We start from the raw sequence: 26,114 nt of genomic DNA, 5'->3' as shown, positions 1-26,114 counted from the left end.
CTCCCTACCGCGGAAAAAGAAAAAATTGACGGGACTCTCACGCGACGGGCGGGAAACAGATAGCCGCACCTGCGCGCGCTCGAAGGCTCTAGCAAACTTCTGTTGCTAGGAAGATTTTCCGGTCATTGGGGGCTGCTGTGGACGTCACCCATCAGTGAGAACAAGCAGCCTGCTTGTCCTCAGAGAACAGCAGTTAGTGTATCTGAGTTTTTAAAAAATGGTGTGAAGTTCCTGGTGGAAAAGCCCGTAGTGTGCTATTGAGAAAACATAAGGGAAGTGTCAAGACTGTGGTCGTGACTCCACTTTCAGACTCACTTTGTCTTCTGGTGGTTAGCTTCAGAGGTGGCTCCAGTCTGTTTTTTCCTTGCATTGTTGCCTCTGCTACCACTTCTGTGTTTCAAGCCTCACTCTGGTGTTCAGTGTGTTTCAAGCCTCTTTCCTGTAATTGTGACATCATCAGTGAAGGCCTTCATAAGGAAGGTGAGGACATTCATTCAGGGCCTTTGCAATGCCAAAGGTCTCCAAGGTTTGTCAGTGTGCTTGTGTAGCACTTCTGCCTAGTGGGTATTTCTGCCAGTGTGGGTATTTCTGTCTAGTTTCTTTTGTTAGTTAGTGCACCTGTGTGGCACTTCTGCCTTGGTTCTTATCTGTTTGTCTGTGTGCTAGGGTTAGCACTTCTGTCTTGGTTATTGTCTGTCTGTTTGTTCTGTTCTTTGATTCTGACTGGCTGTGTGGCACAGCCTTGCTCTTCTGTGTGGCTTCCCTCTACCCTTGTGGCCCAGCCTTGTGTTCTGCTTTGCCTAGAGCTCTGCTTTTGCCTGTGTGCACGTGCCTTCTGCCGTTGTGCATGGGTTCCAGTTCGGCCTTGTGGCCCCGTATGAGGGCTCTGGTGTGCATGGGTTCCAGTTCGGCCTTGAGGCCCAGTTCAGTGCCCTTCCTCTAGCTTTATTTGGTCCTACTCTCGTGTACCCCGTTCCTGTGTGCTTCTTACACTTCTAGTGTGTTCCAGTCCTGCCTAGTCAAGCTCAGTTCCTGTGTACCCCATTCCTGTCTGTGTGCGTATTGCACTTCTAGTCTGTTCCAGTCCTGCCTGTTTAGTCCAGTCTTGGTTGGAAGGTTCGCCTGCTGCTGCAGTTCGTCAGCAGCGGCCCAAGAGCTCACATTTTTCCCCAAGTCCGTGACAGTTTGCAAAGGCCCTGAAGCCGTGACCATGACAGGAAGCCACTGCTTGACCAGGGATTGTTAGAATGGAATGTTGCTACTATTTGGGTTTCTGCCAGGTACTTGTGACCTGGATTGGCCACTGTTGGAAGCAGGAAACTAAGCTAGATGGACCGTTGGTCTGAACCAGTATGGTTATTCTTACGTTCTTATCCAAGTTTATTTAATATTTGCTGCCCCGCCTATGGGAGCCTTCAGGATGGTTTACAGTTTAATAAAAAAGTAAAAAGGTTCAAGATAAAAACAAAACTTAAAAAAAAAAAAAGACAGGACACGACTAGAGAGGGAAGAGGGTAGAACTACAATATTTATAGTAAAGTGGGGTGGATAGAACAAACAGGAAGGGGAGGAGGCTCTGCAAAATCAATCTACACCCTGGACTGGAAGGGTGGAGGGACAAGACTAGCAACTAATGGAAGGCATTAGCAAATAAATACGTTTTAAGGTCAACCTTAAAATATCATTACAGATGATTGCAGTCTAAGAGATTGGAAGGGTGGTCCATAACTGCAGTCGTTCTGCAGTCACTGGGTTGGGTGATCAATTTTGAGAAGAGCAGAATAACTCCATTGCAGATGCTGGGGTATCTGGGTGTTCTATTCGACACAGCAAGGGAGAGGCTTTTCCTCAAGATTCATCTTCTCCTCAGTCAAGGCAGGACCAGGGTTTGGGACTAAGTCCAGGTTCTGGGATCAATGATGGCAGTGATGGAAGTGGTACAATGAGTTAGAGCTCATATGTGGTCATTACAGGAGTCTCTTCTCAGCTACTGGTCTCCGGTGTCGCAGAGTGCGACTTTCATCTTCCTTGAATGCTGGTTGCTGGACGGAGTATACCGTGGTAATTGTCGCCCAGGAATTTGACAGTCGGATCTCTGTTTCTGATAATACAATGGGAGGTGGTGACAACAGACACCTGCAAGTCAGGCTGAGGAGCTCATTACAAGTTTTATCTGGCATAGGGCACCTGGACGGAACAAGAGTCTCAGAGGTAGATAAATTGCTTGGAGCTCAGGGAACTGCAGAATGCCTTACTCAACTTTGCTATCTTTCTTGAGGGGGGCTCTGGACCAAGTTTTCTCTGACAATGTGAGGGCAGTGGCTTATGTCAACAAACAAGGCGGGACCTACAGCCAACCAATGGAGATGGAGGCAGCCTCCCTTATGAGTTGGGTGGAGAAAAATCTTCTCTGCCTGTTGGTAGCTCACGTCGCTGGCTCCTTGAATGTGGATGCAGACTCTCAGCAGGCACTCCTTGGACCCAGGAGAATAGGAACTATCCAGCCAGGGTTTTCAGCCGGTAGTGGACCAAAGGGGTTCTCCGTTTTGGACTTGATAGTGACAAAAAAGAATGCCAAAATGCCCAGGTTCTTAAGCCACTGGAAAGAACCAGGCTCGATGGGGATCAATGCCCTACTGCAGCCCTGGCCGGAGAAACATTTACTGTATGTCTTCCCTCCTTGGTCCACAGTAGGCCATGTGTTGAAAAGGATCGCATGCACCGGTGGTCAAATAATTCTCATAGCCTCAGACTGGCCGCGGAGGCCATAGTACGCAGACCTGATTCAACTTCTGGACGGGGATCCTCATTTTTCTGCAGGTACACGGCCTACTGAAGCAAGGTCCAGTGTCTGTGGAGGATCCATACCCCTTTGGTCTTACGGCTTGGTCATTGAAAGGGCTCAGTTGAGACGAAAAGGTTATTCTAATTTGATCATTGCTACTTTGCTTCAAGCTCGGAAACACTCTACATTAATGGCGCATGCAAGGGTGGGGAGGACGTTCAAGGGCAAGTGCTCTTTGCGCAGATTTTCTCCCTTCTCTGCTCAGATTATGCACATACTACCATTTCTCCAGATAGGCCTTCAGAAAGGATTGGCGTTGGGTTCTCTAAAACTTCAGGTTGCGGCTTTGGCCTGTTTCAGGGGCCAACTACAGAAGACATCTCTTGCGGCTCTCCCAGATCTTAATCAATCCTTGCAAAGGGTGGGACGCTTGCAGCCTCCCTTTCGTACATCGTGTCCAGAGTGGAACCTTCATTTAGTCCTTCTGGCTCTTCAGAAGCCTTGTTTTGAGCCACTCCGGAAGGCCTCCTTGAAAGATCTTCCGCTTAAGATAGCATTCTTGGTGGCTATTGCGTTAGCACATAGGGTTTTGGAGCTTCAGATTCTCTAGTCTGAATCCCTTTCTCTGCTTTTTAGAGATAAGGGTCTCCCTGCGCACAGTTCCTTCCTTTCTTCTGAAAGTGGTATCAGCTTTTCTTCTCAACCAATCTGTGGAGCTTCTGTCCTTCCACAGAGAGGATGAGGAGGCTCAGTATTCTTCTTTGAAGCATAGAGTCCTCATTAGATATCTGGAAGTCACGAATGAGTTTCAAAATCAGACTGTGCTTTTTGGTAAACAGAGGCTTGGCCTTATGGCTTCCACTCCACAATTGCTAGATGGCTAAAAGAGACTTTTGCATCAGTTTATTTGCTTGTAGGGAAGCAGGCTACTCAGGCCTCATTCTACCAAATGTACAACAACATCCTGAGTGGAAACTACCTTACTGTCTACGGCAGATATTTGCAAGGCAGTGACATGGCCAACACTGCATACCTTTGCCATGCACTATAGGGTGGACATTGTGGCGTGTTTGGAAGCCAGTTTTAGGGCTTCAGTCCTCAGGGCGGCAGCAACAGGATACCATCCATTCTAGGGATTGCTTTTAAACATCCCACAGGTTCTGGAATAATGGGAAGCTAAGCAAATGGAAGGGGAAATTAGGTTTTACCTGAAATTTCCTTTCCATTAGTTCTTTCTGCTATTAAAGAGGTCCACCCGAGATTTCTGAGATGTTTAATCGGTGCAAAGTAATGGGGTCTATTAACGACTGTCACCTTGCATGGTGCTTCCTGCACATCTCTTGTTCTCTTCAAGCTGTCCAAAGATGAGAGAGGTCCACACATATTTACTCATCTGGTTAGTGTTAGGTTAGCAAGCTGTTTAAGGTTGTTGTGTTTATTCTGAGTTTATCCTTACTACTTGTCTACATAAATACTGAGGAGCTGGACAGGATGCCAAAAGAGATATGTTTCAGCTTAGAGAACTGAAAACTATCTCCAACTGATGGTTGATGCACACAACTATCCCACAGATTCTGGAATAGTGGGAAGAACTAATGGAAAGAAAATTATCAGCTAAGACCTAATTTCTCCAAATTCCTCAGATAAGCAGAATACTTTCCTCAGCAAAGTGCAACAGAATGGAGGCACCACTAAGAAATTCTAGCACTGGAACATGACAGCTTGCCCACAAAGTTCATTTTCAGCTACACACCAAAAAAGTTAACTGTTGCTTCTAACTTATAAAAAAAAAGTTTTAAAGGCATTATTTTTTTATTCCTATAAACAGAAAGTCAATTAGATGTTTGGATAGCCAAGGGTTCTCATCCCAGATATAAATACACGGCATAGAAATACATGTGTCCCATTCTTAGGAAACATATCCTTAGCATGGAAGTGGAGGTGACAATAGATATGCCCAAGTGATATCAAGCTTGTAATGATCTGGCTGCATAACTAAACAATTCCACAATATGAACCACAGATACAAGAGGAGGAAGAAGAAAAAATCCCCTACAGAGAAGAAAGAGTCACTGAAGAAGTAGAGTAGGTATACAGACTAACCAAACACACAAAATCTCCAGAGGCTGATTGTAGCGAAATGTATTAAAAGACCAGATACAATGAACTCAACACAGTCTGTGTTTCGACAGCAAAATTGCTACCTCAGGAGTCAAGTATCTAAAACACACATATAAAAATATGTAAATGATGATATAAAAAAAAACATTTTACAAAAATATTTAAAATATATGCGAAAGAAATTAAATAAAAGGAAATTTAAAAAAACAATGGCTAAAACAGGAAAGCAGTTTAGACACCAAAGGTTTTAAGGTGGTATATAAATTTTAAAATGAATTATGTATGTACATGTGAAGTTGGCAAACTGAAAATGAAGAAACATATTGATGTCAGGGCTCCTGAACGTCAACCATCGGTCTAATTCCCCCAGCAGCAGCATTAAACATTACATTAGCATGCTCCACTGTTAATGTGCAACACAGTGGGGCGTATCCCAGAGGAAGTATTCTTAATCAATGACAAAAGAATGATAGATCTATAACACAGCAAATCTAGCCCCAAGTCTGCTGAGACAGCCCTGCAGTTGTGACACTTGTAACTCACCATAAAAATCACTGCCCTTTACTACGCTTATTAAGAACAATGGAGTGAAGGAGTGGTCTAATGGATAGTGTAGCAGGTTGCAGACCTGGGGAACTGGGTTTGATTCCCACTGCTGACTCACAGTCAGCAGTGGATCGAGTTCCTGGGGAACCAGGTTCAATTCCCTCTGCAGCTCCGTGTGACCCTGGGAAAGTCACTTGGCCCTCCACTGCCCCTGGTACAATATATAAGTTAGACTATGAGCCCATTAGGGACAGTGAAATAGAAACTGTAAACCGCACAGTCGCCTCAGGGATCAACTGCGTTATATCAAGTGCTATAAATAAAAATAAATAAAACATCCCGCTAGCAATACATAGTAACATACAGTAAATGATGGCAGATAAAGTACATAATGTACATATGTACTGCCATACTGGGACAGACCAAAGAAGCCCAGCATCCTGTTTCCAACAGTGGCCAATCCAGGTTACAAGTACCTGGCAGATTTGAAAACAGTACAATACATTTTATGCTGCTTATCTGTTAATAGATATAGTCACAAATAGTCACAATCAACACAGTAATCCTGTTGAAAAAAAACTCTACTAAAGTACGTTTTGCATGTTCGACATTGGCAGTATAGCCATAATAGTGTGACAGTTATCTTAGAGATAAGCAGTTGATTTTCCCCAAATCCACTTTAATAATGGCTTATGGACTTTTCTTTTAGGAAGCTATCCAAACCTTTTTTAAACCCCGCTAACTGCTCTTACAACATTCTCTGGCAATGAATTCCAGAGTTGAATTCCACATTGAATAAAGAAATATTTTCTCCTATTTGTTTTAAATTTACTACTTTGTAGCTTCACTGCGTGCCCCCTAGTCCTAGTATTTTTGGAAAGAGCAAAACAAGCAATTTACATCGACCCGTTCCACTCCACTCATCATTTTTTCCCCCGATTTTTACTTATTTGTTATTTTAAGCCATATACAAATTCAAAATCCAAGAATCTTGATACAGAAAAGATGAATATTATCAGTACAAATTTCAAATCACAAAGATAACATAATCAACATATTATATTTTCATCTTTAGTCCACAATTTAGGGAGGAGCAAGGCAGAATACCTAGGAAAATGAAGAAAACCACACTATTCAAAGAAATTAGAGGCTAGAGAGGAGTAGTTCAGAGTTATGACCAAACTAATTTACGGAGTAGATATAACTACTACTCTTAGCTGCAAAAGTGGAGTTACAACAGTCTTGGAATCCAGAAAATAACTTAAATGTACAGGATCATAAAAAACATATTTCACTGAATTTAATTTCAATATACATTTGCAGGGAAAATTCAACCAGAAAAAAACACCCAATTGTATAACTCATGGGCGAAGTTTAAGGAAAAGTTAGCGCCTCTTTTGGGTTACTTTAGATACATCCGGAAACATTCTTACAATTCAGAAAAAGCTCTTCTCTATGGCGGAAAAATTGTTTCAATATCCAGTCTCTATCAGGTTGTAATACAAATGTCACTATTAATGTTACAGGTTTTAAACCCAAATTATCATCTTCAAGTGTCTGTTTAAGATTTAAACTCTCAAAAGATACTTCAGTCCCTTCAGCAACAGGTTGTTCAGTAGTCTTCCTAATATAAGGTAATAGGTAATAAATTTTTGAGTCCACTCATTATTTTATAGACCTCTATTATGTCTCCCCTCAGCTGTCTTTTCTCCAAACTGAAGAGCCTTAGCCGCTTTAGCCTTTCCTTATAGGGAAGTCATCCCATCCCCCTTTTATCATTTTGTCGCCCTTCTCTATACCTTTTCTAATTCCACTATATCTTTTCTGAGATGCGGTGACCAGAATTTCAAATATTTGAGGTGCAGTTACACCATGGAGTGATACAAACCCATTATAACATCCTCATTTTTGTTTTCCATTCCTTTCCTAATAATACCAAACATTCTTAGCTGCCGCTGCACACTAAACAAAAGGTTTCAACATATCATTAACGATGACACCTAGATCCCTTTCCTGGTCAGTGGCTCTTAATGTGGAACCTTGCATTATGTAACTATAGCTCGGGTTCCACTTTCCCACATGCATCACTTTGCATTTGCTCATATTCAACACAGGGGCATAGCCAGACTTCGGTGGGAGGGGGGGGGGGTCTAGAGCCCGAGGTGAGGGGGCACATTTTAGCCCCCCCCCGCCACTTTTGACCCCCCCCCCCTTGGCGCCGGCACCCCTCCCCCATCCCTTTCGACCCCCCACCACCACCACCACCACCGCCAGTCACCTTCAGCGCCAGTCTCCGAGTCCGGCACATTCGCTGATCTGGATTCTGTTTCTGTGAGTCCTGCACATAGGAACGTGCAAAACGTCAGGACTCACAGAAACAGAATCCAGATCAGCAACATGCCAGAGACCGGCACTGAAGAGGACTTCAGCTGGCGGGGCTTGGGGACCCCCGCCAGCAAAGGTACCTGACGGTGGCGACGGCGGGGGGGGGGGGGTGAAAGCAGGGGGGCCAGGGCTAAATCTGTGGGGCCTCATGCCCCCCGTGGCCCCACCTAGCTACGCCCCTGATTCAACATCATCTGCCATTTGGATGCCCAGTCTTCCAGTCTCATAAGATCCACTTGCAATTTTTCACAATCCTCTTGCAATTTAACAACTTTTAATAACTTTGTGTTGCCAGCAAATTTAATTACCTCACTAGTTACTCCTATCTGTAGATCATTCATAAATACAGTGGGGGAAATAAGTATTTGATCCCTTGCTGATTTTGTAAGTTTGCCCACTGACAAAGACATGAGCAGCCCATAATTGAAGGGTAGGTTATTGGTAACAGTGAGAGATAGCACATCACAAATTAAATCCGGAAAATCACATTGTGGAAAGTATATGAATTTATTTGCATTCTGCAGAGGGAAATAAGTATTTAATCCCTCTGGCAAACAAGACCTAATACTTGGTGGCAAAACCCTTGTTGGCAAGCACAGCGGTCAGACGTCTTCTGTAGTTGATGATGAGGTTTGCACACATGTCAGGAGGAATTTTGGTCCACTCCTCTTTGCAGATCATCTCTAAATCATTAAGAGTTCTGGGCTGTCGCTTGGCAACTCGCATCTTCAGCTCCCTCCATAAGTTTTCAATGGGATTAAGGTCTGGTGACTGGCTAGGCCACTCCATGACCCTAATGTGCTTCTTCCTGAGCCACTCCTTTGTTGCCTTGGCTGTATGTTTTGGGTCATTGTCGTGCTGGAAGACCCAGCCACGACCCATTTTTAAGGCCCTGGCGGAGGGAAGGAGGTTGTCACTCAGAATTGTACGGTACATGGCCCCATCCATTCTCCCATTGATGCGGTGAAGTAGTCCTGTGCCCTTAGCAGAGAAACACCCCCAAAACATAACATTTCCACCTCCATGCTTGACAGTGGGGACGGTGTTCTTTGGGTCATAGGCAGCATTTCTCTTCCTCCAAACACGGCGAGTTGAGTTCATGCCAAAGAGCTCAATTTTTGTCTCATCTGACCACAGCACCTTCTCCCAATCACTCTCGGCATCATCCAGGTGTTCACTGGCAAACTTCAGACGGGCCGTCACATGTGCCTTCCGGAGCAGGGGGACCTTGCGGGCACTGCAGGATTGCAATCCGTTATGTCGTAATGTGTTACCAATGGTTTTCGTGGTGACAGTGGTCCCAGCTGCCTTGAGATCATTGACAAGTTCCCCCCTTGTAGTTGTAGGCTGATTTCTAACCTTCCTCATGATCAAGGATACCCCACGAGGTGAGATTTTGCGTGGAGCCCCAGATCTTTGTCGATTGACAGTCATTTTGTACTTCTTCCATTTTCTTACTATGGCACCAACAGTTGTCTCCTTCTCGCCCAGCGTCTTACTGATGGTTTTGTAGCCCATTCCAGCCTTGTGCAGGTGTATGATCTTGTCCCTGACATCCTTAGACAGCTCCTTGCTCTTGGCCATTTTGTAGAGGTTAGAGTCTGACTGATTCACTGAGTCTGTGGACAGGTGTCTTTCATACAGGTGACCATTGCCGACAGCTGTCTGTCATGTAGGTAACGAGTTGATTTGGAGCATCTACCTGGTCTGTAGGGGCCAGATCTCTTACTGGTTGGTGGGGGATCAAATACTTATTTCCCTCTGCAGAATGCAAATAAATTCATATACTTTCCACAATGTGATTTTCCGGATTTAATTTGTGATGTGCTATCTCTCACCGTTACCAATAACCTACCCTTCAATTATGGGCTGCTCATGTCTTTGTCAGTGGGCAAACTTACAAAATCAGCAAGGGATCAAATACTTATTTCCCCCACTGTATGTTAAACAACGGTCCCAACACAGACCCCTATGGAATCCCACTATCTACCCGTCTCCACTGAGAATACTGACCATTTAACCCTACTCTCCGTTTTCTATCTTTTAATCAGTTTTTAATCCATAATAGAACACTACCTCCCATGACTTTCCAATTTCCTCTGGAGTCTTTCATGAGGTACTCTGTCAAATGCCTTTTGAAAATCCAGATACACAATAATGAACGGCTCACCTTTATCCACATTTGTTCACCCCTTCAAAGAAATGTAATAGATTGGTGAGGCAAGATTTCCCTTCACTAAATCCATGCTGGCTTTGTCTCATTAATCCATGCTTTTGAATATGCTCTGTAATTTTGTTCTTTATAATAGTCTCTACCATTTTGCTCGGCACCGATGTCAGGCTCACCCATATATAATTTTCCGGATCACCTCTTGAAACCTTTTTTAAAAATCTGCGTTATATTGGCCACCCTCCAATCTTCCAGTAAAATGCTTGATTTTAAAGATAAATTACATATTAGTAACAATAATTCTGCAAGTTCAGTTTTCAATTCTATCAGTACTCTAGGATGAATACCATCCAGTCCTGGCGATTTACTGCTCTTCAATTTGTCAAATTGTGCCATTACACCCTCCAGGTTTATAGAGATTTCATTCAGCTTTGAATACCATTCCAAATCTTCTTTGGTGAAGACCAAAGCAAAGAATTAATTTAATCTCTCTACTATGGCCTTGTCTTCCCCGAGTGCCTCTTTTACTCCTCGGTCATCTAGCGGTCCAACTGATTCTTTTGCCGGCTTCTTGTGTTTTTGCCTCCAACGCAATCTTTTTTTCAAAGTCCCTCTTTGCCTTCCTTATCAGCACTTTGCATTTGACTTGCCATTCCTTATGCTGTTTCTTATTTTCAATTGGATCCTTCTTACATTTTCTGAAGGATTTTCATTTAGCTCTAATAGCTTCCTTCACCTCACTTTTTAACCCATGCCGGCTGTCATTTGGTCTTCCTTCCTCCATTTTTAATACACGGAATATGTTTGACCTGGGCTTCCAGGATAATATTTTTGAACAGCATCCAGGCCTGTTGTAAATTTTTGACCTCCTCTTTATTCACCGTTCTTCTCATTTTATCATAGTCTCCTTTTTGAAAAGTTAAATGCTAACGTATTGGATTTCCTGTGTGTACTTACTTCAAAGCCCATATCAAATCTGATTATATTATGATCACTGTGCGGCCCCTGCACCATCACCTCCTGCACCAGATGATGCACTCCACTAATAAGTCTAGAAGTTTTCCTTCTCTTGTTGGCTCTTGTACCAACTGCTCCATAAAGCAGTCTTTGATTTTGTCAAGGAATTTTACTTCTCTAGCATACCCTGATGTTACATTTACCCAGTCAATATCGGAGTAATTGAAATCACCCATTATTATTGTGTTGCCGATTTTGTTAGCCTCCATAATTTCTGATAACATTTCTACATCTTTCTGTTCATCTTGGCAAGGTGGACGGTAGTACACTCCTATCACTATCCTTTTCCCCTTTACCCATGGAATTCCAATTCATAGGGATTCCAAGATATGTTTTGTTTCCTGAAGAATTTTCAATCTATTTAAAGCCCTCCTTAACATACAATACACCCCTCCACCAATTCGATCCACCCTATCACTATGAATAATTTGTACTCTGGAATGACAGTGTCCCACTGGTTATCCTCCTTCCACCAAGTCTCAGAGATGCCTATTATATCAAAATTTTCATTTAGTACAATATATTCTAACTCTCCCATCTTATTTCTTAGGCTTCTGGCATAGATATTTTAAACTATGATGGTTGTTCCTATTTACATCTTGCTCAGCAATTGATTCAGCAATTGACAGAGTTAATTTGCAATCTTTTGCAATCTACAGCGAAGGGCGACGAAAATGGTAGTGGGGATGGGACGACTTTCCTATGAAGAGAGGCTGAGAAGGCTAGGGCTTTTCAGCTTGGAGAAGAGACGGCTGAGGGGAGATATGATAGAAGTGTATAAAATAATGAGTGGAATGGATCGGGTGGATGTGAAGCGACTGTTCACGCTATCCAAAAATACTAGGACTAGAGGGCATGAGTTGAAGCTACAGTGTGGTAAATTTAAAACGAATCGGAGAAAATTTTTCTTCACCCAACGTGTAATTAGACTCTGGAATTCATTGCCGGAGAACGTGGTACGGGCGGTTAGCTTGACGGAGTTTAAAAAGGGGTTAGATAGATTCCTAAAGGACAAGTCCATAGACCGCTATTAAATGGACTTGGAAAAATTCCGCATTTTTAGGTATAACTTGTCTGGAATGTTTTTACGTTTGGGGAGCGTGCCAGGTGCCCTTGACCTGGATTGGCCACTGTCGGTGACAGGATGCTGGGCTAGATGGACCTTTGGTCTTTCCCAGTATGGCACTACTTATGTACTTATGTATGATTTTTATTTAAAGACACCTGGTCTACTATGGTCTCTATTGCTACCTCACTATCGGGATACCCTATCTTCCCTGTTTTGGTGAGATCTTTTAAAGATACCTTGTTCCGAATCACAAATTTTTGAATGACTGTTGGTCTTCCCCCAGGTTCCAGTTTAAAAGCTGCTCTATCTCCTTTTTAAATGTCGATGCCAGCAGCCAAGTCCCACCCTGCTTAAGGTAAAGCCCCTCTTCCCCAGAATGTTACCCAGTTCCTTACAAATCTAAAACCCTGTTCCCTGCAACATCGCCTCATCCACACATTGAGACTCCAGAGCTCTGCCTACCTCTTGGGCACTGCACATGGAACGGGTAGCACTTCAGAAAATGCTACCCTAGAGGTTCTGGATTTGAGCTTTCTACCTAGAAGCCTAAATTTGGCTTCCAGAACCTCTCTCCCACATTTTCCTATGTCATGGGTACCCACATGTACCAAGACAGCTGGCTTCTCCCCAGCACTATCTAAAATCCTATCTAGGTGACACGTGAAGTCTGCCACCTTTGCACCAGGCAGGAAAGTGACTAGGCGATCCTCACGTCCACCAGCCACCCAGCTATCTATAAGCCTAATAACGAAATCACCAACTACTACAGCCATCCTCACCCTTTCCCTGGGCAGGAGCTCCTGGAGACACATCCTTGGTGCGAGAGGATATTGCATCCCCTAGGAGCTGGTCCTGATGACAGGATTACTTCCAGCTGTGTCAGGATGATGCTCTCTTTTACAAGCCCACCTTCCTCCAAAGCAACACAAGGGCTGCCAGAATGGAGGTGGGACTTCTCTACAACATCCCTGTAGGCCTCTTCTACGTACTTCTCTGTCTCCCTCAGCTCCTCCAAGTGTACTACTCTAGCCTCAAGAGAACAGACTCATTCTCTAAGAGCTAGAAGCTGTTTGCTTCAAGCACACACATATGACCTACTACTACTAAACATTTCTAGAGCGCTACTAGGGTTACGCAGCGCTGTACAATTTAACAAAGAGAGACAGTCCCTGCTCAAAGAGCTTACAATCTAATAGACCTCTGTGAGGAACCCCTGACGGTCAGGGAAGAAGGGATCCGGGAGAGGAGCAAGATGGGTAGGTTTCATACCCGGGATTCCAACTACAAGTCCCAGGATCCTAGGGGCTGGGAAGCCACACCCCCACGGAGGCATAAGTTTCCCAAGAGCTGGAGAAGGGAGGAGGACTACGGTTCCCAAGAACCTCTGCAAAGCCCTGGGGGCAAGCAAAGGGAGCAGCAAGGGAACTACAAGTCCCAGGAGCCCGAGGGAGAGGAAGGGGATTGGCTGAGGAGGAATAATCAGGAGGGAGAGGACCAGCTGAGGACCATAAAGGGAGAGGAGCCCATGGAATGGGAAGTGGAGAAAGAGGTCAGAGAGGAGATCCAAGCCCAAGATGACTGGGGAAGTGAGCCCATGGAGATTGCTGCTCTAGCTCAGGTACAAGGCAAGAAGTTGAAAGGCTTCATAACAAACCTTCCTCAAGGCTGGGGAAAGCTTGGAGGAAAAGTTAAGCAGCTGTTCCATTCAAGGGGGAGAGAGGTGCTGTCCTGTAAAGCAGTGAATGATTTCAGCTGTGTCCAGAAGTCATGCCATGCTGGGGAAGCAGTGAGTGATTTAAACTGTGTCCAGAAGTCATGCCACGTTGGGAAGCAGTGAGTGATTTAAACTGTGTCCAGAAGTCATGCCACGCTAGGAAGCAGTGAGTAATTTAAACTGTGTCCAGAAGTCATGCCACACTAGGAAGCAGTGAGTAATTTAAACAGTGTCCAGAAGTGGTGCCATGCTGCGGAAACAGTGAGTGACTGTGTTCAGAACACTGCCATGCTGGTGAAAAAGTGAGGGATTTAAAACTGTGTCCAGGAATCAGGCCATGCTGGGGAAGCAGTGAATGATTTAAACTGTATCCAGAAACTGTGGCCAGCGGGGGGAAGGAACAAGGAGTGATATGTGCTGTAATCAAGCACTGTGTCTGGAACAGGAAATGTCTTGTCCTTGCTGATGGAATAAAGCGGTTTTAAGCATATTTTTGGAGTCTGGTTCTGGGAGTGCTGTGGCCAGGGAAGGGCCCTTCCAGGGTCAGCCGAGTGCATACCTGCAGGAAGACCTGAAGGTGGTGGCCTGCTGACACCTCTCATCAACTGGAAGATAATCATACGTGTGACACTCAATGCAAAAGACTAGATAGCACCCCTCTCACTGCTGGACTGCTGTCTGCATCTTAGTATTATTCAGTTGTTTAATTAAAACTTCTTGAAATATTACGGTTATCAGATGAATATAAAGAGCCTTAAGATTATATGGTGTAATTTGTAATTTATTGTATGCTTCTCAGAAACTAATTAAATGTGATCAAAACTCTCCTCTTATTGTTCTAATTAGAATAACTGACTATAAATGAAGAGTTGAGCTAGAGGTGGATGGGCGGGATGGGGACTGAACTATGCCCTGCTGTGCCTTCTAGAGCCTATCTGTTAATGTTGTGGCAGAAAATTCAAGTTTTAAAATTATTTTATTTGTAGCATTTGTATCCCACATTTTCCCACCAATTTGCAGGCTCAATGTGGCTTACATTTGCCGTAGTGGCGATTGCCATTTCCGGTAACAGAATTACATTTGGTATTGCATTAAGGTGCATACATACATGATAAGGAAGAATACATTATGGTGATAGATTGAAATGTAACATATGTTAGATCAATTATAGAGAAATCGTTTTCGATATAAGGATTTAAGTGGTATTGCATTAAGGTGCGTACATACATGGTAGAGAAGAATACGTTATGGTATTTCACATAGGTTCCAGAGTAATAGTTTAGCTTGTAACATTTGTTAGGTCGTCAATTATATAAAAACTAGACTTTGAGCCCGTAAAAACGGGCTATTATAGGAAGGGGGGGTTGAAAGGCCCGCCCCCACCGCCAAGTTCGCCACTGCCCCTCCCCCTCCGAGTTCGCGCCCCCCCACCGAGCCGTCACCACCCACCTTCCACCCGGCCGGGCTCTCGCTCCGCTATTGAAACAGCGAGGGTCCGGGAACGCAGCACTGAGCTCTGCTGAGCTGCCGACATCGCCCTTCCTTCTTCTTCTCTGCCTCTGTCCCGCCCTCGACGACGTTACGTCACACGAGGGCGGGACAGGCAGAGAAGAAGAACGAAGGCCGACATCGGCAGCTCAGCAGAGCTCAGTGCTGCGTTCCCGGACCCTCGCTGTTTCAATAGTGGAGCGAGGGCCCGACCGGGTAGAAGGTGAGTGGCGGCGGCGACTCGGGTGGGGGGAGCGTTAGACGGTGGTGTCCCTCCCTCAGCAATGCGCAGTACAGACCCTCTGTGTTCCGCCCCCCGTCATCACGTATTGACGTGGGGGCGGGGCAGAGAAGGTCTCTACTGCGCATTTGCGAGTGAGTACGGTCACTCGCCGTTTATATGTTTGATCATTTCGACGTTAGTATTAAAGTGGTATTACTTGTTCGTTAATAGTAATGAGGTTGGTCAGTCAAGTGATAAAAGTTCGGTTCTGTCTGGTTCACGATCATTCTTATTATTTTAATAGTTAGGATGGTTGTTTATGGTATGCCTTCTTGAACAGGTCTGGGGAAAAGGGTATGGAGACTAGTTAAAGGTTGCTTCTATTTTTTTTGTGTGTGTGTGTGTTTATCTGGTCTAGCTTCTTATCTTCAGCAGAACTTTCCAAGTAACAGGTCCCAGAAGAATGACATTTAGGCCCCAGAAATCCAAAACGTACCTACACCAATTTATTTGCTTTCCAAGTCTCTGCTTCTGCCACTTCCTGGTAAGGGTCCTTAGAAAGTGAAGTTACTTATCTGCAACAAGGGTTCTCCATGGATATCAGGATAAGTTGGCCACCCACTGGTGACATCATCTGACGGCGCCATTGACAGATTAACTCTCCTAAAACTCAGAAATGTTTGTAAAAGTTTTTTTTAAACATGTGTTAGCCAGCCTCTCAACTGCAGTGCCCATCCAGTTTCACTCTAATATGTTCCAGAACTGAAAGCAGGTTCATCCTTTGGACAACTATTGACTGATTAAGGTGGTATATAAGATAAATATGTAACATCCCCAGGCTTGGTGCTCACAAGTGCTTCTTGCTAAGGTAAGCGTTATAAGAAAATAGCCATTTGAAAGCAAAGGACTTCCAGGTTGAACATTTCCCTGGTGAGATATTTTTCAGTAGACTGTAGAAGGTAGAGGAAGATTAGAAAATGGATAGAGTGGGATGTTAATAGGGTTTCCCATCCTTAGGCAATCTAAGAAGGGAAGGTGGTATTGACCTTTGCTTGTTTATTCACAGACGGTAGTACAGGGAAGGGAAACCAGATTTATCTTGGTCAGTTGTCACGGGTTTCTTGTTTGTCTGAATTACAAGGGGTCTTTAAAAAATTGGTTGGAACAGGAGGCAAGGTACACTAAAGAAGATACTGTATGCTCAGTCTCTAGGGTAGTCAAAGTGAAGCTGTTTGCCTGTTTATAAAAAGGTGTTTGGGAGTAGGTTGAAAAGGAGCTTGTTTTTGAAGAGTCTCCAAATTCATTCTATTCTCTACTCACATGTCTCTCAAAACTGAGTTTTTCTGCTAGGTAGCTGTGGCTCCCAGGCAACTACAATAATGTGAAAAAAAGATTTACCCCCCCCCCCCCCTCCTGATTTCCTCTATTATTGCATACTAGTAAAAAAGGCCCGTTTCTGACACAAATGAAACGGGTGCTAGCAAGGTTTTCCTTGGAGTGTGTATGTTTGGGAGAGTGTATGTGAGAGTGACTGTTTGAGAGTCAGAGTGAAAGTGTGAGTGTGTGAGAGAGAGAGAGTGAGTCTGGGTGTGAGTGTGTTTGTGAGAGAGTGTGTGTGTGAGAATGAGAGTGTGTGCAAGTGTGTATGTGAGACACAGTGTGAGAGAGAGTGTGTGTATGAGACCAAGCGAGTGTGTGAGTGACTGTGTGGCACATAGAGAGTGAATGTGATACAGTGTGAGACAGAGTGTGTGAGAGTGAGAGTCAGAAAGACATTGTATATGAGAGAGAGAGTGTGAGCTGTGCCCTCCCAATCCATGGCCATCTGTCCCCTGCCCCCTCCATTCATCCTTTTCCAGCAATTCCCCTCTCTCCCTGAGCCCTGCCCTCCCAATCCATGTTTCTCTGTCACCTGCCCCCTCCATTCATTCCTATCCAGCATTTCCCCTCTCTGCCTGAGGCCTGCCCTGCAATCCATATCCATCCATGCCCATCTGTCCCCTCCATTCATCCCTATACAGCAATTCCCCTCTCCCTGAGTCCTGCTCTTCCATCCATGCTCCTCTGTCACCTGGCCCCTCCATTTTTCCCTATCCAGCATTTCCCCTCTCTGCCTGAGGCCTGCCCTGCAATCCATATCCATCCATGCCCATCTGTCCCCTCCATTCATCCCTATCCAGCAATTCCCCTCTCCCTGAGTCCTGCCCTTCCAATCCATGCCCATCCATGCTCCTGTCACCTGGCCCCTCCATTTTTCCCTATCCAGCATTTCCCCTCTCTGCCTGAGGCCTGCCCTGCAATCCATATCCATCCATGCCCATCTGTTCCCTCCATTCATCCCTATCCAGCAATTTCCCTCTCCCTGAGTCCTGCCCTTCCAATCCATGCTCATCTGTCACCTGGCCCCTCCATTTTTCCCTATCCAGCAATTGCCCTCTCTACCTGAGGCCTGCCCTGCAATCCATATCCATCCATGCCCATCTGTCCCCTCTATTCATCCCTTTCCAGCAAATTCCCTCTCTCCCTTAGTCCTGCCCTCCCAATCCATGCCCATCCATGCTCCTCTGTCCCCTGCCCCCTCCATTCATCCATTTCCAGTAATTCCCCTCTCTCCCTGAGCCCTGCCCTCCCAATCCATGCCCATCCATGCTCCTCTGTCCCCTGCCGCCTCCATTCATCCTTTTCCAGCAAGTCCCCTCTCTCCCTTCCATGACCCCCCCCCCCTCGCATCCATGCTCCTCTGTCTCCCATGTCCCAGCCTGGCCCGCCTTCTTCTCCCCCCCCCCTTCGCATCCATGCCCCCCCCTTCGCATCCATGCATCCCCCCCCCTTCGCATCCATGCCCCCCCCCCCCGTTCGCATCCATGCATCCTTTTTTTTTTTCTTCTTCGTTTTAACTTTACCTCCGTGGCGGTTCGTGCAGCGAAGCGTCAGGGAAGGAGGCAGCGCTCCCGACGTCTAGCTTTCCCTTCGCTGTGTTCCGCCTTGAAGGCGGAACACAGCGAAGGGAAGGCTAGACGTCGGGAGCGCCGCCTCCTTCCCTGACGCTTCGCTTCCGGATTTGTTTGGTTTGAGGCGAGGGCGGGGCAGAGACGGCTGGCTGGCTTGAAGGCTTCACACCACGAATCCACGAACCCTTCAGCCTGGGAGTGACGTCAGATGGCTTCAAGGCTTCAAGGCTTCACGGCTTCACAGAACGTTGTCCTCAGAACGTTGAGGGTGTGTTTTATTATATTAGATGTGTCGCACATTATCTGCTGTCATTCACTATGTTATGTTACAGTATTACTTCATTTATTTAAGGAACAAAGTTATCCAACACCCATGTCACCCATATGAAAAAGTAACTGCCCCCTAAACATAACTGGTTATACCACTTTTAGCAGAAATAACTGTAACCAAACACTTCCTATAATTTGATATCAGTCTTTCATATTGCTGTTGAGGAATCTTAGCCCACTCTTTTTTTTTTTTTTTAAACCTTTCTTTAATTCAGACAAATTGGTAGGTTTTCATGAATAAAACTGCTTGTTTCAGATCCTGCCACAGCATCTCTATTGGGTTCAAGTCAGGGTCTTGACTAGGCCAATTCAAAATTATTATTGTTTCTCCTCAGCCATTCAATGTAGACTTGCTTTTATACTTTGGATCACTGTCTTGCTGCATAACTCAGTGATGCTTCAGCTTACGGACAGTTTATAAATATTCCCCTTCAGAATTTTCTGGTACAGTGCATAATTCATGGTTCCTTCAATAATGGCAAGTTTTCCAGGTCCTAGGCAGAAAAGCATCTCCAAACCATCACATTACCACCACCATTTCTGACTGCTGGTATGATGTTTTTACTATATGCTGCATGCTATATTTGCTTTACACCAGGCACAGCAAGACCTGTGCTGAGAGTTCCACTTTTGGCTGCCCAAATAACATGATTCCTAAAGGCTTGGGGATCATCCAGGCATGTTTCTGCAAACATGAGAGGAGTGGTTTCTGCCTTGCTACTCCTTTCATGAATCCCATTTTTTATTATAGAGTCATCAACACTGACCTTATCCAAGGCTAGAAAGGCCTGCAGTTATTTGGATGTTCTTCTGGGATGTTTTGTGACTTTCCGGATAAGTTGTTGCTGCACTCTTGGGAGTAATTTTGGCAGGCCGGCCACTCAGATTCACCACTGTTACAAGTCTTCTCCATTTGAAGATAATGGCTCTCACTGTGGAGATCTTCAGCTTTAGAAATGGCTTCGTAACCCTCTTCAACTGACATATTTCATCTCTTCTGAAATTTCCTTTGATTGTGACAAAGCATTCTTGTACAAACTTTGTGGTGACTACTTCACTCTCACAATAAGGTTCAATATATAGTGATGTTTAGATTCAACAAGGCTCGCTGTGTTCAATCAGCTGAATCTCTGTTCAATTAAATCGGTCAATCGATTAACTAAGAGGGCAGTTACTTTTTCATATGGGTGTTGGATAACTTTGTTCCTTAAATAAATTAAGTAATAATGGAAAAAGCTATGGTTTACTCAGGTTCCTTTTGTCTAGTATTGCATTTTGTTTAAATAATATCTACTCCTGCCAAAATTCTACAGCAAAAAATACAAAACACTCTGCGCAAAAAAATTCAAAATTCTGAATTCTGCAAGTTTACAGCTCCCCTCCCTATACACAGATACCATCCATATTTTTCCCATCATCCATAGTTTTCCAGCCCCCCCCCCCCCCACTAACACACCATCCATAGCTTTTTTCCAGCTCCCCACACCCTCACACCATCCATAGTTTGTTTTTCCACCCCCTCCCACCCCGCACTCACCCATCATTCAGTTTTTTCACAGCCTCTGCCCATCACACCAAACAGGAAGTTAGGAATTGCATCAGAAGTACCTCTGCGGGGCAAGAAAGAATCTCACTCTTTCCTGCCTACTGCCACTGCTCTGGGCCAGTACCACCACTTCTTGCAAATGGCCGCCGAGACTTCCTGCAGCAGCCTCACGAGATTACTGCTTGAAGTCTCAGCGATCATTTTGAAGAAGAGGAGCACCAGCCAGAGAGCAGCGGGCAGAAAACAGCTGAGTTCTTTCCTGCCCCCAAAGAGGCCACTAGACCACCAGGGAGTGTTGGTAGGCTCAGGGAGTATTTTTTCACGGAGAGAGTAGTGGATGCTTGGAATGCCCTCCCGCGGGAGGTGGTGGAAATGAAAACGGTAACAGAATTCAAACACGCGTGGGATAAACATAAAGGAATCCTGTTCAGAAGGAATGGATCCTAAGGAGCATAGCCGAGATTGGGTGGCAGAGCCGGTAGCGGGAGGCGGGGATAGTGCTGGGCAGACTTATATGGTCTGTGCCAGAGCCGGTGGTGGGAGGCGGGGCTGGTGGTTGGAAGGCGGGGATAGTGCTGGGCAGACTTATATGGTCTGTGCCCTGAAGAGAACAGGTACAAATCAAAATAGGGTATACACAAAAAGTAGCACATCTGAGTTTATCTTGTTGGGCAGACTGGATGGACCATGCAGGTCTTTTTCTGCCGTCATTTACTATGTTACTGAGGCTCAGGAGTGGACCAGCCAGCCTTCACTCCTTTCTTCACCGCGCTAAAGGGGCTCGATTCTGCACAAAAAGGCTTAATACTGCATGGCTGGGCAATTCTATGTGAATTCTGCGTGCGCTGTTGCAATGAATTCTGGCAGAAGTAAAGATCACAAACCAATGTGACATATATGTAATAAAAAGGAAAAATCAGGAAGGGAGTAAATACCTTTTCAAATCACTGTACATTGCTTAGAGAAACCCAGCAATGCATGTGTTTGTATATAGCACTTGATAGGTCATCTGCACAGAAAATATGCCCCAGAGACAGTGAACGAAGAATTTTACCTGGTGAATCCAACTATTACGGGTATAACGGTGATCAAAAAGTGGTCACTAACCAGTGGAAAACAAATCTTTTCTACACTGACACAGGAGTTGTTAAAGGTATGAGGTGGTGGAACAATCTAGCGCTGTTGCAAGGTAGCTCAGTTCAATGGGGCTGGGGTTCTAAGTGTTCTGTACATGCCATATACTTTAATGTTTGGAGAGATCTGACTAAATCCCCATGAACCGAGATAAAATATGAAATGTTGTGTAATCAGCCCAGCATTGTGATTTCTGGGAGGGATACCATTTCTGCTGGGATACAAGGATGTAACAATGCAAAGATTAATGGTATGACAAACAGCCTTTTACGAAACAATGCAACTGGCATCCAACCTTTGAGGTAGGAAAAAACTTGTAATTCTTATCTGCTAAACAAGACGTAACAGACCAGAAGGACTTTGAACATAAAATGACAGGAATAGCGGCACTGAAGTATGGGGGCTAGAAGTTTGGTTTGAACCTTACTGAATAGTGGAAGACACCTTTCCATTATTAACCATGAGTGGTACTGGATCTACTGCCAGGATAATAGGAGGGTTTAAATTTCCTCCTTTAGAAGTGCTGATAGGATGTTCGCATGGAAAGGTAGTGAATTATTCGGGGGTTCTCCAACAGTGGGAAATGTGCTCTTCCTTCTTCAAGAGTGTGATTTGGTCTCCCTCCATGTAGTGTGATTGCCCTTGTTTCATTGTTCAGATCAAGCAGCCTTATGTGGAGGCAGCCTTGTCTTTAGTACCTCAAGTCAACAGATTGCCATCTATATTTTGTACCTGAGGTAAAAGTAGGTGGAGTGACTTGTCTACCACCCTGATTTCCCTGATTCTCAGTCTACTGCTCTAACTACTAGGCTATTTCGGGGTTTTGTCACAGGGTAGTGTAATGGGCCATTTGCAGAAGAGAATGTTTTCTCAAAATCTAGGGGCTATAGGACATGAAGACATTTAGACTGCCTGTAGCAAACTGTAAAATATCTTCAATGCAAATCAATCTATTTACCACCTTTTTTAAGAAATTCACCCAAGGTGGTATTCAGCAATAATAACCTAGACATTAATGCATGATGAAAGTAGGAAAAAAAACATTCAGACAACAGTACATGGTATGCTACTTCCAATATCAACATAACATACATTAAAACATTTTACAGACAGCACAGGGAGTAAGCACAGATGGAACATGTAGACAGAGAGGAAAAATTGCACATGGAGTCACAAAGGTGTACGTGTCATAAACAAATCATGCTGAAGCAAATCTGTCAAAGAAAGGTCAACAGAAAGTAGACTTACAAAGTTCCATAGGTTACTATGGAACTTTGTAAATCTATGTGCTTTGAAAATGAGCGCCAATATCTCTTTCCTTAGCATACTTCCAGACAACACAGTAACATAGTAACATAGTAGATGACGGCAGAAAAAGACCTGCACGGTCCATCTAGTCTGCCCACGATAAACTCATATGTGTATACCTTACCTTGATTTGTACCTGTCTTTTTCAGGGCACAGACCGTATAAGTCTGTGCAGCAGTATTTCCCGCCTCCCAACCACCAGTCCCGCCTCCCTTCACCGGCTCCGGCACAGACCCCGTATAAGTCTGCCCTCCCCCATCCTAGCCTCTCAACCACCAACCCCTCTTCCCCCCGCCACCCAATTTCAGCTAAGTAGACATACTATGAGGCATATTTTCAAAGCACTTAGCCTTCCAAAGTTCCATAGAAACCTATGGAACTTTGGAAGGCTAAGTGCTTTGAAAATGAGCCCCAACATAACATAGTAGATGACGGCAGAAAAAGACCTGCACGGTCCATCCAGTCTGCCCAACAAGATAAACTCAAATGTGTATACCTTACCTTTATTTGTATCTGCCATTTTAAGAGGGCACAGACTGTATATGTCTTGCCCAGCACCAGCCCCGCCTCCCCCCACCGGCTCTGCCACCTAATCTCGGCTAAGCTTCTGAGGATCCATTCCTTCTGAACAGGATTCCTTTATATTTATCCCACACATTTTTGAATTCCATTACCATTTTCATCTCCACCAAGTGGGATGTCACAAAGAAAGGTGGGACTAAAGTGAAGGAAAGGTTTGAATTCTAAAACAGACGGCTGTCCCAATTAAAAAAAAAACGGGGAAAAATATGGATTAATGCCAACTGAGCAGTACGCTTAGCCTTCACTATAAAGGAGATGCCTAGAGGCAAAGAAAATAGCTGACACTGCCAGACTGAAAAAGCTACCTATATATCTCAAAACATGATGCAGCATAATGACTCTGAAAGGTTGTAGTTTGTAGAGTCTAACAATACCAGAGAGGTGTCAGATGAAGACAGAGCTGGACATCCCTACTATGACTAGAGCTGAATGTAGTAGGCTTGGTTTGGAAAACAACCAATGCTAGAGTATTATCAAGGAGAAAAGATAGAGGAATGGTAGACCATGGAATCCTGCTACACATACTCGAACATTTTGGCATAGGAGGAAATGTCCTGAACTGGTTCAAGGGGTTCCTAACCCTACGTTCGTATTAAGTCACATCTAATTCAACCACGTCCAAGGCATGGACACCTGAATGTGGAGTCCCACAAGGATCACCTCTTTCACCAACTATTTTCAACCTAATGATGATCCCTTTAGCAAAACTCTTATCAAACCATAACCTCAACCCGTATATATACGCCGATGATGTAACAATATACATCCCATTCAAACAAGACACCAAAGAAATCTCCAACGAAATCAATCAAAGTCTACACGTCATGAACACATGGGCAGACGCATTCCGCCTGAAATTAAACACAGAAAAAACCCGATGCCTGATACTCACCTCCCAATACAACACAAATGAATTCAACGCTATAAACACACCAACCCTAAACCTCCCAGTCTCAGAAACGCTAAAAATCCTTGGAGTCACTATCGACCGCCACCTAACACTCGAAACCCACGCAAACAATACAACCAAGAAGATGTTCTACGGCATGTGGAAATTGAAAAGGATAAGACCATTCTTTCCAAGATTCGTCTTCCGCAGCCTAGTGCAATCCCTCGTCCTCAGCCACCTGGATTACTGCAACTCACTATACGCGGGCTGCAAAGAGCAAATACTGAGGAAACTTCAAACAGCCCAGAACACAGCAGCCAGGCTCATCCTCGGAAAACCAAGATACGAAAGGGCGAAACCACTACGAGAGAAATTACACTGGCTTCCACTTAAGGAACGCGTTACTTTTAAAGTTTGCACACTAGTCCATAAGATCATCTACAGCGAAGCCCCAGCGTACATGTCTGATTTAATAGACCTACCACCCAGAAACGCTAAAAGGTCATCCCGAACATTCCTCAACCTCCACTTCCCCACTTGCAAGGGCCTGAAATACAAGATGCTACACGCGTCAACCTTTTCCCACATGAGCACGCAGGCTTGGAATACACTACCGCTAAGAATGATTAACGAACAAGCTTCCTTCCGAAAACTACTGAAGACTTACCTGTTTGAACAAACTTACGGAAAGAACCAAAACACATAGAGTCCATACTCACTGTTCATCAATGCAACATACATCCACTTCAGATCCCTCATCCCGTAATCAATTGTCCCACTGTCTCCTCCCAATGTTTCTATGTTGATGTCCCATTGTTATATTCCTAATGATATTTGAATGTCTCGCACAACTCTGCACAATGTATTCCATAACCAAGTTGTTACAAATGTATTTCTATTATTCATATCTTATTGTAAGCCACACTGAGCCCGCAAAAAGGTGGGAAAATGTGGGATACAAATGCAATAAATAAATAAATAAATCTCAGGCAGGGCCTAAGATACACAATCAGAGAGACCCATTCAGCTCTTATGGCGCAGACACTGTACGCCAGGTAGCAAGAGAGATGATTGACCTAGAGGAAAAGCCAGTTGATTTTTTTTTTTTAACAAGAAAACACAGCAAGAAAGATGCCAGCAACTGAACTAATCACATGGGAAAAGAGAGGCAGAAGCAGACTAAGAAGGACCATTTTCCATTTATTGATTCTTGCATCCTACCTTTTCCAAGACAGAGGTCAGTTCAATGTGGCTAACAGTAGTAACAGTGATTACATACAGGAGACAGAATATTACATAATTAGCAATAGAAATAAGAGTAGATATAGAGTGTTGCATAAAGTTATAGACCTAGAATAATAGTGAGCTGAGGTCCTTGAACTAGGACTGAAAGCACTAAGTTGTGATCCGAAAGTAGCACCACTGGCTTCCAAGAGGGCTCCAAATGCTTAACCCCTTTTGAAAACTGAGACATCTGGAAACAGCGCAAAGGGATGAACCTGCACCACACCACAAAATCATGCTACGTCTACCAAATGCACTCTCAAAGAAGCTAAGGCCAAACTCTCGTTCAGACCATCCTGTAGGAACTCCAAAATTTCTCCCACATACAAGCACAGAATCATAAGGTGTTCCTGGCAACAGGCCTCAAATATCCATCAGTTTCCAACACAGGCCAGAGGGTATTTATGACTCACCCAGAATAACTTCCCTTCTTCAATCTCACCCTCTAATCTAATACAGGAATTTCTAGACTACTGGTCCTCAGCGGTTTACAAAATGCCAAAGCCCCTCTGAACAATAGGGTGGACTAAAAATACAGTGAATTAATAAAACATAAAACCAGTGCATATTAA

The 26,114-nt window shown here is 44.4% G+C and overlaps 1 protein-coding gene across 2 annotated transcripts in view; it reads right to left on the bottom strand.

Moving 5' to 3' along the window:
• WIPF2 (WAS/WASL interacting protein family member 2) overlaps positions 1 to 26,114 on the bottom strand; it is a 64,511-nt gene that overhangs the window by 28,732 nt on the left and 9,665 nt on the right. The window contains exon 2 of one of the 2 annotated variants that reach the window (XM_030220734.1): positions 21,907 to 22,163. The exons of the other annotated variant lie outside the window; for it this stretch is intronic. The gene's annotated coding sequence lies outside the window, so the exon portion shown is untranslated. The remainder of the gene's footprint in view (positions 1 to 21,906; positions 22,164 to 26,114) is intronic. 2 annotated transcript variants of the gene reach the window in all.

The sequence above is a fragment of the Microcaecilia unicolor genome, chromosome 12 (genome assembly GCF_901765095.1).
Source record: "Microcaecilia unicolor chromosome 12, aMicUni1.1, whole genome shotgun sequence".
Lineage (NCBI taxonomy): Eukaryota > Metazoa > Chordata > Amphibia > Gymnophiona > Siphonopidae > Microcaecilia > Microcaecilia unicolor.
The sequence above is the reverse complement of the archived record's forward strand: the minus strand, read 5'-3'. Positions and strand labels throughout refer to the sequence as shown.